The following is a 10,563-nucleotide window of genomic DNA, read 5'->3' on the forward strand; positions in this document are numbered from 1 at the left end:
GTTGAATGAGCGTTGAGGATCCCAAACTGTGGCGTGGCTTGTTTGAAGGACCTATATGTAAAACATTTCCACATAATTTGTAAATCACTTTCTCAATCTCCTTTTCGCTGTGTTGGACCTTCCCCCAGTAATTTTGTCAACTGTCAGCACTTGTTTTTTGCGTACCTTGCTTTTTTTATGAGGTAAAGCTGAAGGCACTCACAGCAGCTCAGTCTCCAAGTTTACTTTTCCCACCTGATAGTCTCTTGCTGTCCAAGTTCCTTTACTCTATCTCATTCTACTGCTACTACCTAGCATAATTTCCCCTGTTTATTCTTACTCAGTGGGCCTCATTACAAGTTTGCCAGTCCGGGATCTGGCGGGCATAGCGGGACCCACGAGCACAGCATGTGAGATGCACCGGCAGCATTCTGAATGGTGCCGGTGCATCCAAACTGCCCATTGCCATTGAGCTCTATGGGGCTCAAATGGGAATGGGGAGCATTCCATTCTGGTGCCCGCGAACGGGCAATTACCGGGTCCGGCAGTGCCGTAATGACCCAGTAATTGGCCATTTGTGGGCACCGGAAAGAATTGCAAGTTTGGCGGCAGCCTGCCGGTTTTACCGGCAAGGCTACTGCCGAACCTATAATGAGACCCAGTTTGTTCTCGAGAGGATAGCTCAGGGGCAATGCGCTTGCCTTGGAAGCAAGACGACCCAGAGCAACACTGGTTTGATCCCGAGTCGGCATTTAGACACCTCTGGGTATTAAGTGCATTATATATAACCAATTACAATATATTGTAGTGACAGTTGTAATACTTTTTTATATTATTGTATGTTTTTTTTATCCAAGTTGGATTGATTTCCCAATGACCCAATGATTAGTATGTGCAAAGAGAACAACAGTGTCGTATGCATAAATGTTGTATCTTATATAGTGCATTTCATGCACTGCATAAAAGATATGAGGGTCCTAAAACGTGTTTATTAAATTGTGTTTCTTAAAGTGTGTGTGTTCTAGAACTAATTGTGTTTTCTTTTTTTTTTTTTTTTACAGATAGAAGAACACTATGTTGTTTTTAAACAGAGATGAATAACAACAGCTATAGTATCGTCGAATGGGGTGTTGAACCTCAGAGGCACAGTTTACAACAGCTTTCGGCCTCAATGTGCAAAAAAGTACACTGTACCCGAAAGAGTCCTTTTTAAGAATGATCTATTATGTATATATGTATACAAATCTATGTGACTTACCCCCAAGGTTTTATATTTTAAACACTGTCATCAAAAATGTCAATGAATGTTTGAAAATATTTGAAATATTTTTTAAAAATTGAAGATAGTATACACTTAAAAAATATTCATGTTGGTTGCATCAATATTTAAAAGTAGTTAGATAAACTATATCTGTTTGGTGACTGAAAACTGATCAATACCATATTATCGTTAGTCTCATTTTGCATAGATATAAAGAATGGACTCACACAATCTTGAATGTGATGTATTTTCTTCTGGTTCCTTTTCTTGAACATCTTTTTTAATTTCTTCTTCTGTAGGATAATCCTCCACCCATTCCATGTAGTTTTCCATTGTACTGTGATAGAAAAAAATACTGCTTGTCACCTCAGATATTAGAATTAGGAATGGAGGAATATTACATGAGGAGAGAAGGTGACATGTCTTGTATTTACTTTGTAATTGGATGTTTATTATTTGTGTGGTGGGTAGCTGTCAATAGTATGTCAAGTACCTCAGCTACTGTTCAGCTTTTGAACCTATCAGAGAATGTACTTTTCTGAGTGATGTTTATTTTGCAGTGTAGATTATACTGTATCATTATATTATGAGTTGTTCGATATAGCACATTGCTTGAGAGTGAGGTATAGTTTTAGGATATTGTGCTATTTTTGGGCTATTTTTGTTTCACTGGATATTTGAAACATTGAGCCAATTTCAGAAGGAAAGGAATTTCATTGTTCAGAAATTTGAGAATGGGGTTAATAGCGATGTTGAGAACATAGGTGATGTGTTGTCAAAGCATTGGTTTACTGTAAGGGAGTTATGGTATCACAAGTATGACACTGACACAAAAGGTACAATGTGTAAAAGCCTTTATTGAAGTTTCAATTGGGTTGTAGACACTCCTACTTTGCCATATAGCTAACATGGCAGTCGTCTCAACCAAAAATAATAAATAAAACAGTCCTAGTTGAGTTTTTCAAATCAAAATGGCCTATACTAAACAAAAACCTAATGCCTGCCCTATATCTTGTGCAAAACGTGTGAATAGGAGAATATGTATGCAAAGAAAAGTCAGTGTTGAAATATAAAGAATAAATGTGGCTGAGTCCACTCTCCTCCCCATGTTGGACAGCATGTAGTAAGGCGATTCCCGTAGGCAAGATGACACACTCTGGCTTAGGCTCTTAACACAAAGACAGTTCAAGACGTGGATCAAGCCTCGCCTGGCCTTCCATGATTCTTACTTTCCAATTTCCAAAACACAGTTCAGCAATAAATTCATATCGGTCCTCCTCTGTCAGGCTCAGACCTCTTAATTCAAAAATCAAATCCACATCGGTCTCCCTGATTCGGGCTCAGACCTTTCACAGCAAAAGTTCAAGTCGGTCCCCCTCAGTCGGGTTCAGACTGCTCAAAGCCAAACCAAACACTTGCAGGCGTTCCCTTCCCCAAGCTTAATTCACCTCCTTTAGGGGTTCCCTTCCCCTATCTTATTTCACCTTCACTCTTCCTCAGTCGGGCTCAGACAGATTCCTGATGTCGAAGACTTTTGAATGGGTGTGGCCCTTTTTTCCACTGACCTCTGCAGAACTACTTTGTCTTTCCAGCTTTTAACTCACACTCCTATGTTATTTGTCCCAGTGCTTCCTTTGTCTGGGTAGTTTACTGTATTATGCACCAAAGTTCAACGTTTACCTTTTTACTCTCCCCTTTTCTCAGGGTCAATTTCAATCACTTTGCTTTTACAGTTCATTCACTTTATCGCTGCAAACGTTTCACCTTTCATAGAGACTTTCGAGTGGGCTACTTCCTTTCGATGGACTACTCTGTTACTAATTATCACTGAATTAACAGCTATCATTACTTCAAGGTTCATTTGCAGGTCTGCCTTTCTTCACATCTCATCCACATGCGTACAGCCTTCAATTGTGTGAAATTATGTTGCCACCTCAATTTTTCTTTAGCGCACACCAGTCTTGCACGTCACTTGCCAACTCACCGGCTGTGTGTGTTTCTTTCTTGTCTTTACTGTCTTCAAGTTTATGAGTCAAGGTTAGTACCACAGGCTTGGCCTCCCCAACTCTGCTGTTCTCCCAGGACGGTCACTGGCATCCTTGAAACCCAATGGATCCTTATTGTATGGGATTTGGTTCTCCACGTGTCTTTTGCTGCCTTTTGGAGGCAACAACCTCTTGCTGGGAACTCCTGGGGTTCTCCACTCGTGGCTCTCGTCCCTCAGTCCATTGCTCTGCTCTAGCAGGTTTGCCTTTGCCCCAGAAGTTCTGCTCTTACTCTCATGCCCTCTTCCAAAAATAATGTGCTGCTGCTCTCTAAGAAATATATGGTCACAACTCTTATAATTCTTTTTTTTTATTGAAGAACATGGATTTTACTTTTAAGAGATAGTGCGTTTTTTCTGAGTTTTGTTGCATTATGTTCTGTAGGTTTCCACAGTTTCCTCATTTAGAATATATGTGAAATTGAGTGTAGCATTTTTGTCACAGATTTGAAAGTACATTACATCACTGCATTGCATCCAGAACACCCTTGTTAGCATAATGTACAGCACCATTGCATGCAAATGAGCTCCATTTGTGTGCAGAATACAATGTTGGCAGTACTTCATAAACAATAAATACCAAACACATTTGGTATTTTCTCAATCTACTTGTAAATGGTGTACTTGGGTAGGGCATGGACACACTTGGGTATAATAATATGTGATGACATAAACTGTTACATAATGCACAGACATTGGAAGATGTGAAGCAAATGGGGGCACATAGCAAACCCCAGTGTCAACCAAGCAGCATAACTTTGCCCTTGACAAATATTGCAGCTGTGTATGTGCTTTATAGTTGGATATCAAGCTGTTTCTTGTGACCCTATATTTGTGACTTTCTACCATGTCAGAGTTATTGAAGTGTTTGGATGTGGCTTTAAATTTGAGAAGTCTTAAGATACAGTACACTTGATCAATGCTAACTTGGTTATGATATTCGCCAATGTTCTTTTGCATATTTGTAAAGATTTCTGGATTATGCCAGCTAACTGTGAAGGTTAATCACCACTGTAATGTTCAAGGGACATTTCATCTCTTGCAAAGTGGTTTGGGAATTGTACACTGAAATAATAACTACATTATGCCAGGAAGTACAAGAGCGTATTGGGGTTTGAAGCCAAATGCACCATGGTGTTTGAGCAAATGTGAAAAATATTGAAGAAGGTGAAGCCACAGTGGCTAAGGCCTCATAGTATGCGTTTCAGCTTTTCTGTAGTAATCCATCAACTGTCTTTGCCTATTTTTGTCTAGGTATGACCTTGGAAAATCTATAGTTTATGCATTTCTTTCACCTGGTTTGTGTATGCATTATTATGAATTATTAAGTTGTGAAATAAATGGTGTCTGTAGTCTATAAGATTAGTTAATATTTTATTCTGATTTAGCATTCCAAAAATGTACTGTGCCAACCACTGATGCATCACAACCTGACTAACATAGTTGTCATTCATTGACACTCTAGTTTGCTTATGTTATTTATGCTATATGAGCTGCTTAATACTATCCCAAATTACTCAATCTCTAAGAGCAGAGCTCTACATGGGTACACTGTTCAGCATCATTGCATGTACATGAGTGAAAACTATGTGGTAGACAAAACAAAATGTTGGCAGTATTGCTTTAATAATAAACAGCAACCATATCTGACACCTTCACAATTTGCTTGAAAATGGTGTGTTTTGGAAGGGCATGAACCCACTTGGGTTCCATGCTATGTGATCACATATGTTGTTACACAATACACATACATGGGAAAATGTAAAATTAATCGGGGTGCATAGCGATTCCTATCATCAAACAAGCAGCATATCTCTTTGCTTGAAAAATATTGCAGCTGTGTTTCTATTTCGAAGTTGGATATCAAGCTCTTCCCTATGCCTCCAGATTAGTAACGTCCTTTGTGTCAGAATTGCAGAAGTGTTTGAATGTAGCTTTAAATATGACAAGTCTTATGATGGAATGCAGCTGATCAATGCTAGCTTGATGATGATGTTGGCCAATGTTATTTTCTTTATTTGTGGTAATTCATGAATTCTTCCATCTTACAGGGAAAGTTAATTTCAACTGGTAAGTTTGCAGTGAACATTTCTTGTCTTAAGAAGTGTCTTAAGAAGTGGTTTGGGAATTGTAGTTATGGCTACAGTATACCAGGTATTATTAAAGTCTTTTGGCGTTTCAGTCAAAATCGACAAGGTACATGGTTTTCTGAGAAATTATGAAGCAAAGTGAAAATGGAGAATTCACAGTGGCTAAGGCCTAGTAGTTTGCATTTCCGTTTTTCTGCAGTAATCCATCAAATGTGCTTGCATCTTTTTATATAGGAATGAACTTGCAAATCACATGGTTTATAAATATCTTTCACATCATATGTGCATGCTTTATCGTGAATTGTTAGGTCATGAAAGAAATGGTTACTTGAGGCGTATCAGATTAACTCACTGTTTATTCAGGTTTATCATCCAAAAAAGGTAATGTGCCTACCAGAAATATATCACAACCCGACAAACTCATTGCCCACCCAGTGAAACTCTACTTTGCTCATTTTATTTATGTTATATGAGCTGCCCAATACCATCTCACATTACTCAAGCACTAATAGCAGTGCTCTACATGGGGCATTTTTTTATACTGCAGCTTCCACTCTAATCTAATTGTTTCATTATGTGGCTCAGCTATGTACAGTTTCCTCACCAACAATATAAGTGAAATTGAGCCTAACATTTTGGTCACAGATTTGAAAGTAGATTCCATCACTGCATAGTATGTATACCAGTATTAATACTATAATGTTAAGCAAAATCTTGGTAGTAATTTATAAACAATAAACAGCAACATATCTGGCTTTTTCACAATTTGCTTGGAAATGCTTATGCTATGTGATCACATATGGTGTTACACAATGCACAGAAGTTGGCTCTTCCCTTTGACCCTATATTAGTTACTCTTGTGTGTCAGATTTGTAGAAATGTTTGAATGAGGCCTTAACTATGACACGTCTTATAATGGAGAGCAGCTGAACAATGCTAACTTGGTTATGATGTTGGCAAAAGTTCATTTCCTTATTTGTGGTAATTCATGGATTCAACCACCTTGCAAAGAATGTTAATTTTAACTGGTAAGTTTCCAATGAACATTTCTTCTCTTGAGAAGTGGTTTGGGAATTGTATTCTGAGGTTATGCTACAGTATGCCAGGTATTACTAAATAAATGTTCACTGGGATAGGGGCAAGGGTAATATTGATGAGGTTTGCTAGGGTAGCTTTCTGGGGCTGCCCTTGGTACGTGGCCCTTCAAACCATAGTGAGAGTGGGGATGGGTAGTGGAGGGAGGACACACATGGTGATGTCTTTTGTTGAGTAGCACAAGTAGCAATTAGTTTGTAGGTGAAATGTAGGATAGCGGGTCAAGCCATTGGCCTTATCAGGCCTGAACAGGTACAAACAGGTGAGGTCCTTGTCTTTGCACGTCCTTTGATTAGGACGCCTAAGGAGGACTGATTAAATAGGTGGTGAGTGGAGCAAGTGAGTGGCAGGGCCCGGTCACATGACCAGCAGCGTACTCAATGCTGTTGCCCTGGAACTGGCCTACAGTCCTTACGTAGAGGGTTCTAAAGCATGAAAACTGGAGCTTGCAGAGCAAATAAGTGGCAGTTCATTACCTTCCAGCTCTCCTCCTTCATCATCTTCCCAATGAATTGAGGACATACCAAAGATTCATGAATGGCAGATTGCTACATAAACCAATGATGTATACTAAATTATCTTGCAACAGCTTTGTATATGTGAATTAACAGGTTATGCTAATTTATGCCATGTTTATTGTGCTCAGGACAAAGATGCCCACTTTGCACCTTCAGTTTATAGTGATCAATGAATGAAGAGCGAGAAAACCATATGGCCTTCCTTCAAATTTCTGTTGAAGTAATGTCTTTTGCCCAATAGGCTGACATACCTCTTGTAGAACGCCTCATATGATTGGAGAAAGTGTGTGAAGGATTGCATGCAGCATAAATAAGATGAGCAAAGTAGAGTTTAAATGGGTGGCAACTGAGTTTTTCAGTTTGTGATGTATTTCTGTTGGCACAATACATTTTCATGATGCCAAGCATGAATGAAACCTGAGCTAATTGTATAGATCAAACTTATCATGTGTTTCACAGCCTAAGAATTCATGATAAGGGACACACATATGAAGTGAACGATATGCACCAACTACAGGGTTGGCCAGCTCATACCTATAGAAAAAACAGCAAGGACATTTGACATGGGAAATATATTTTTTCACATATAACCATAGCATAACATGTACAACTGCTTGAACACTCTTCATAAAATGCTGAAATAAAACATGGAAAACCCTACTTTCCAAGTAATACCTATAAACTGTACTACATTACAGACCTAAATATACTGAATACATTTTATATAAACAACAATTCAGATTATATATCAAAAATATATATAAAACACAATCACTGACATTCACAAGCCTACTTTTTTGTTTACAACTCTTTTCTAAGATGCCATTAAGCAAGCAACAACAATGTACTAGAAGAGAGAATTGTGTGCAGGGAATTATATTTTTACAATATAATATTTTTTAAAGTTGTGCTCTCAAATCTGTACATAATACTGTAGATAATACAACAATACCTGTTATCGATAATACTTTTGGAATGGAATGTTTTTAGTGAAAGTAATACAAGAAAAATGTTATCAAATCCATTAGTAGTTAGTAAAAAAACAAAGACTTTTAGAAGAAAAGATAGTGAATGTGCTATTAATTTGAAATAAAGGAATAACGATATATATAGGAAAATGTTCCACTCTTAGGTTTTTACAAATCTTTGGAAGTGTGAAGCAAAAATCTAGATATGCTGCAAAGCATCTTGCAAAAGAAAAAAGTAGAAGTAATAATGAAAAAAACATTTCATGTGAAAAGAAAATGTTTCTTTTTTGGATTGAATACACTTAGTAAATGACATACGGTGACTACACCATTCCATAGAAATATAAAAACAGTTCATGTACCTACACATGACAACTTTTGTGATGTGGTTGGTGGAGAGTGGAAACACACTTCCCATAAAGAAAGAATTTTTAATGAGGAGAGTTACATTCAAGGAAATAATGTGCCCCTTGCTATTGATAAGAGTGGGCATATCTATGAAGTCCAAAACAGTGTGATTTCAAAAAAGAAGAAATGCTAATGTCTGATAATACAGAATGTTAAAGTTTAGCAAAGTGAGGTATGGACATGCACATTTTCTTTGCAATATTCATACGTTTTCTTGTAAAGTCTTAAAGAGATTTTTGCAAGCTTTGCAGAAAAATAATAATGTTCAAACACAGATAAAGATGCTGCAGAGAATAGATGACTTCTGAAGTTTGTGAATAAGCAGGACTTCTGGGTCACTCTAAAGCAGAGGTCTTCAAACTGTGGGGCGTGCCCCACCAGGGGGGCGCGGCCGCCTCCTAGCGGGGGGCGCCAGAGCCCAGCATGAAATGTGTTAAAACATAAAAAAAACTTTTTTTATTTTTTTTTAGATTGGAGGAAATGGGAGGGGGAAGATCACATGGACCATAAAACCGTCTTAGGCGCCAATGAAAACATGGCCAGCAGTTGCAAATGGATATTCAGTCCTTTAGTCACAGACTGAATAGTACCCAAGGGGTTGTTTTTTATTCAAATGTAAACAAATTGTGATATTTAAAGAATATTTATTCAGCAACAATGGTCAAAACTACTAGCTGCATAGTGAAGCAACTCCTCAAACTGGCCCACATTGGCCAAAAAAGTGGCCCATTTTGATTGCCTACACTAGCATTTTCCTTTTTGGTACAGTCATCGCCCTATTGCCGTATAGGCCTGTCCAAGCCTCCCGACTCATCCATAATGGGTGAGGAGGCATCCACCCACTTGGCACCTCACCCATTATGGAGGAGCCGAGGAGCCAGCGCAGTAAAACACTGAGCACTCCCTCAGCTGTTTTATCCAGCTGAGGGAGTGCTCCTGGGCCAGCTGAACTGTCAAAGGGAAACACTGTTTGCCTTTGACAGTTAATTTCCCCAGCCGCACATGACCTCTGAGCCATGCAACGTTGGGGGTGTTTTGCTTCGCCAGCCTTGCATAGCTCATTGGAAATGCTGGCTGGGGCACTGCATGTATGTATGTGCGAGGGGGTGCTCCTGCGCCTCCTCGCACATACGGGCAGAGCAACCTGGAGCGGGGCATTATAGCAACCACGTGCAGGCCCCTGCAGAAGGTACGTTTATGGCGATTTATTTTTTATTTAAATGTGTATGGATGTGTGTATGTTTGTGTTATGGGACTGTGGTGGGAGCAGGATGGGCGGCAGCACTGGGATAGTGGTGGGAGTAGGGTGGGGGAGAGCCCAGGGTCTGTACTGGGAGTAGGGTGCGGTGACGGCACGCAAAAGTTCATAGCGATTTCTACATACTGCCCATCCAGCACTTTTAGGGGGGCCCGGCCTGCCTAAACTTGGCTCAGGGGGACCCGAGCCAAAAAAGTTTGAAGACCACTGCTCTAAAGCCTGTCTTGATAAAAGAAGATGTACGAGTCAATTACATCATATACAGATGTTGGCTGCACATAATACTGAAATGAGGTAGCTTCTAGTTAAACTATACGAGTGTAAAGCAACATTGACCATGTCCTCATGAGTGACATCAACAGAGCAATGCATCAATCACAGGATCCAGGAGATTCGAATTTCCTGCTCTCTGATTGGCTGACCCTTGTGGGCCCTCAGATAACTAAGGCTAGCGGCCCCAGGAGGGGTGAAGCCATTAGAGCTCAGATGGGGGCCAACCATATTGACAGCGTGGGCCAATTTAGATTGGGGGCATCGATAAGGCTAGATGAGATTGAACCCTTGCAGACTAGACCATTGTTAAATAGGTTGGATCTACTAAAGATTTGGGCTGGAGTGCCCTGGCTATTGACTATTACATCAGATGACATGCTTAAAATAAAACTCCCAAGTTGGGGGAGTAGTACAAACTGGGAACTGGTAGAATGTACCTCCCCCTCTGTTGTTTGCTTATTATATGCTTATTATATGCTAACACAAAAGTTCTATATAGTGTGGGCTTGAAATTCACATTGTGCCGCCAGAGGAGGGTCCCCATAAATAAGGAGGGGTCCGTGTGCTATGATCTACCAAGAGAGCTGTGGATAACTAATAAGCAACAGGAGGCCCAAAGTTTGGAACATGAAACCGTCAATTGGAAGGGACATATGGACGTGCTAGCTG

The 10,563-nt window shown here is 39.6% G+C and overlaps 1 long non-coding RNA gene across 1 annotated transcript in view; it reads left to right on the plus strand.

Annotated features, from left to right (window-relative positions):
• The window catches only part of LOC138467788 (uncharacterized), an 813,106-nt gene extending 808,196 nt beyond the window's left edge, over positions 1-4,910 (plus strand). Inside the window, exon 4 of the long non-coding RNA XR_011268139.1 lies at positions 1,041-4,910. This is a non-coding gene — a long non-coding RNA (uncharacterized lncRNA). The remainder of the gene's footprint in view (positions 1-1,040) is intronic.
• The last annotated feature ends 5,653 nt before the right edge of the window (positions 4,911-10,563 follow it).

This window comes from Ambystoma mexicanum, chromosome 4q (assembly GCF_040938575.1).
Source record: "Ambystoma mexicanum isolate Mex_15411 chromosome 4q, UKY_AmexF1_1, whole genome shotgun sequence".
NCBI classification, from domain to species: Eukaryota; Metazoa; Chordata; class Amphibia; order Caudata; family Ambystomatidae; genus Ambystoma; species Ambystoma mexicanum.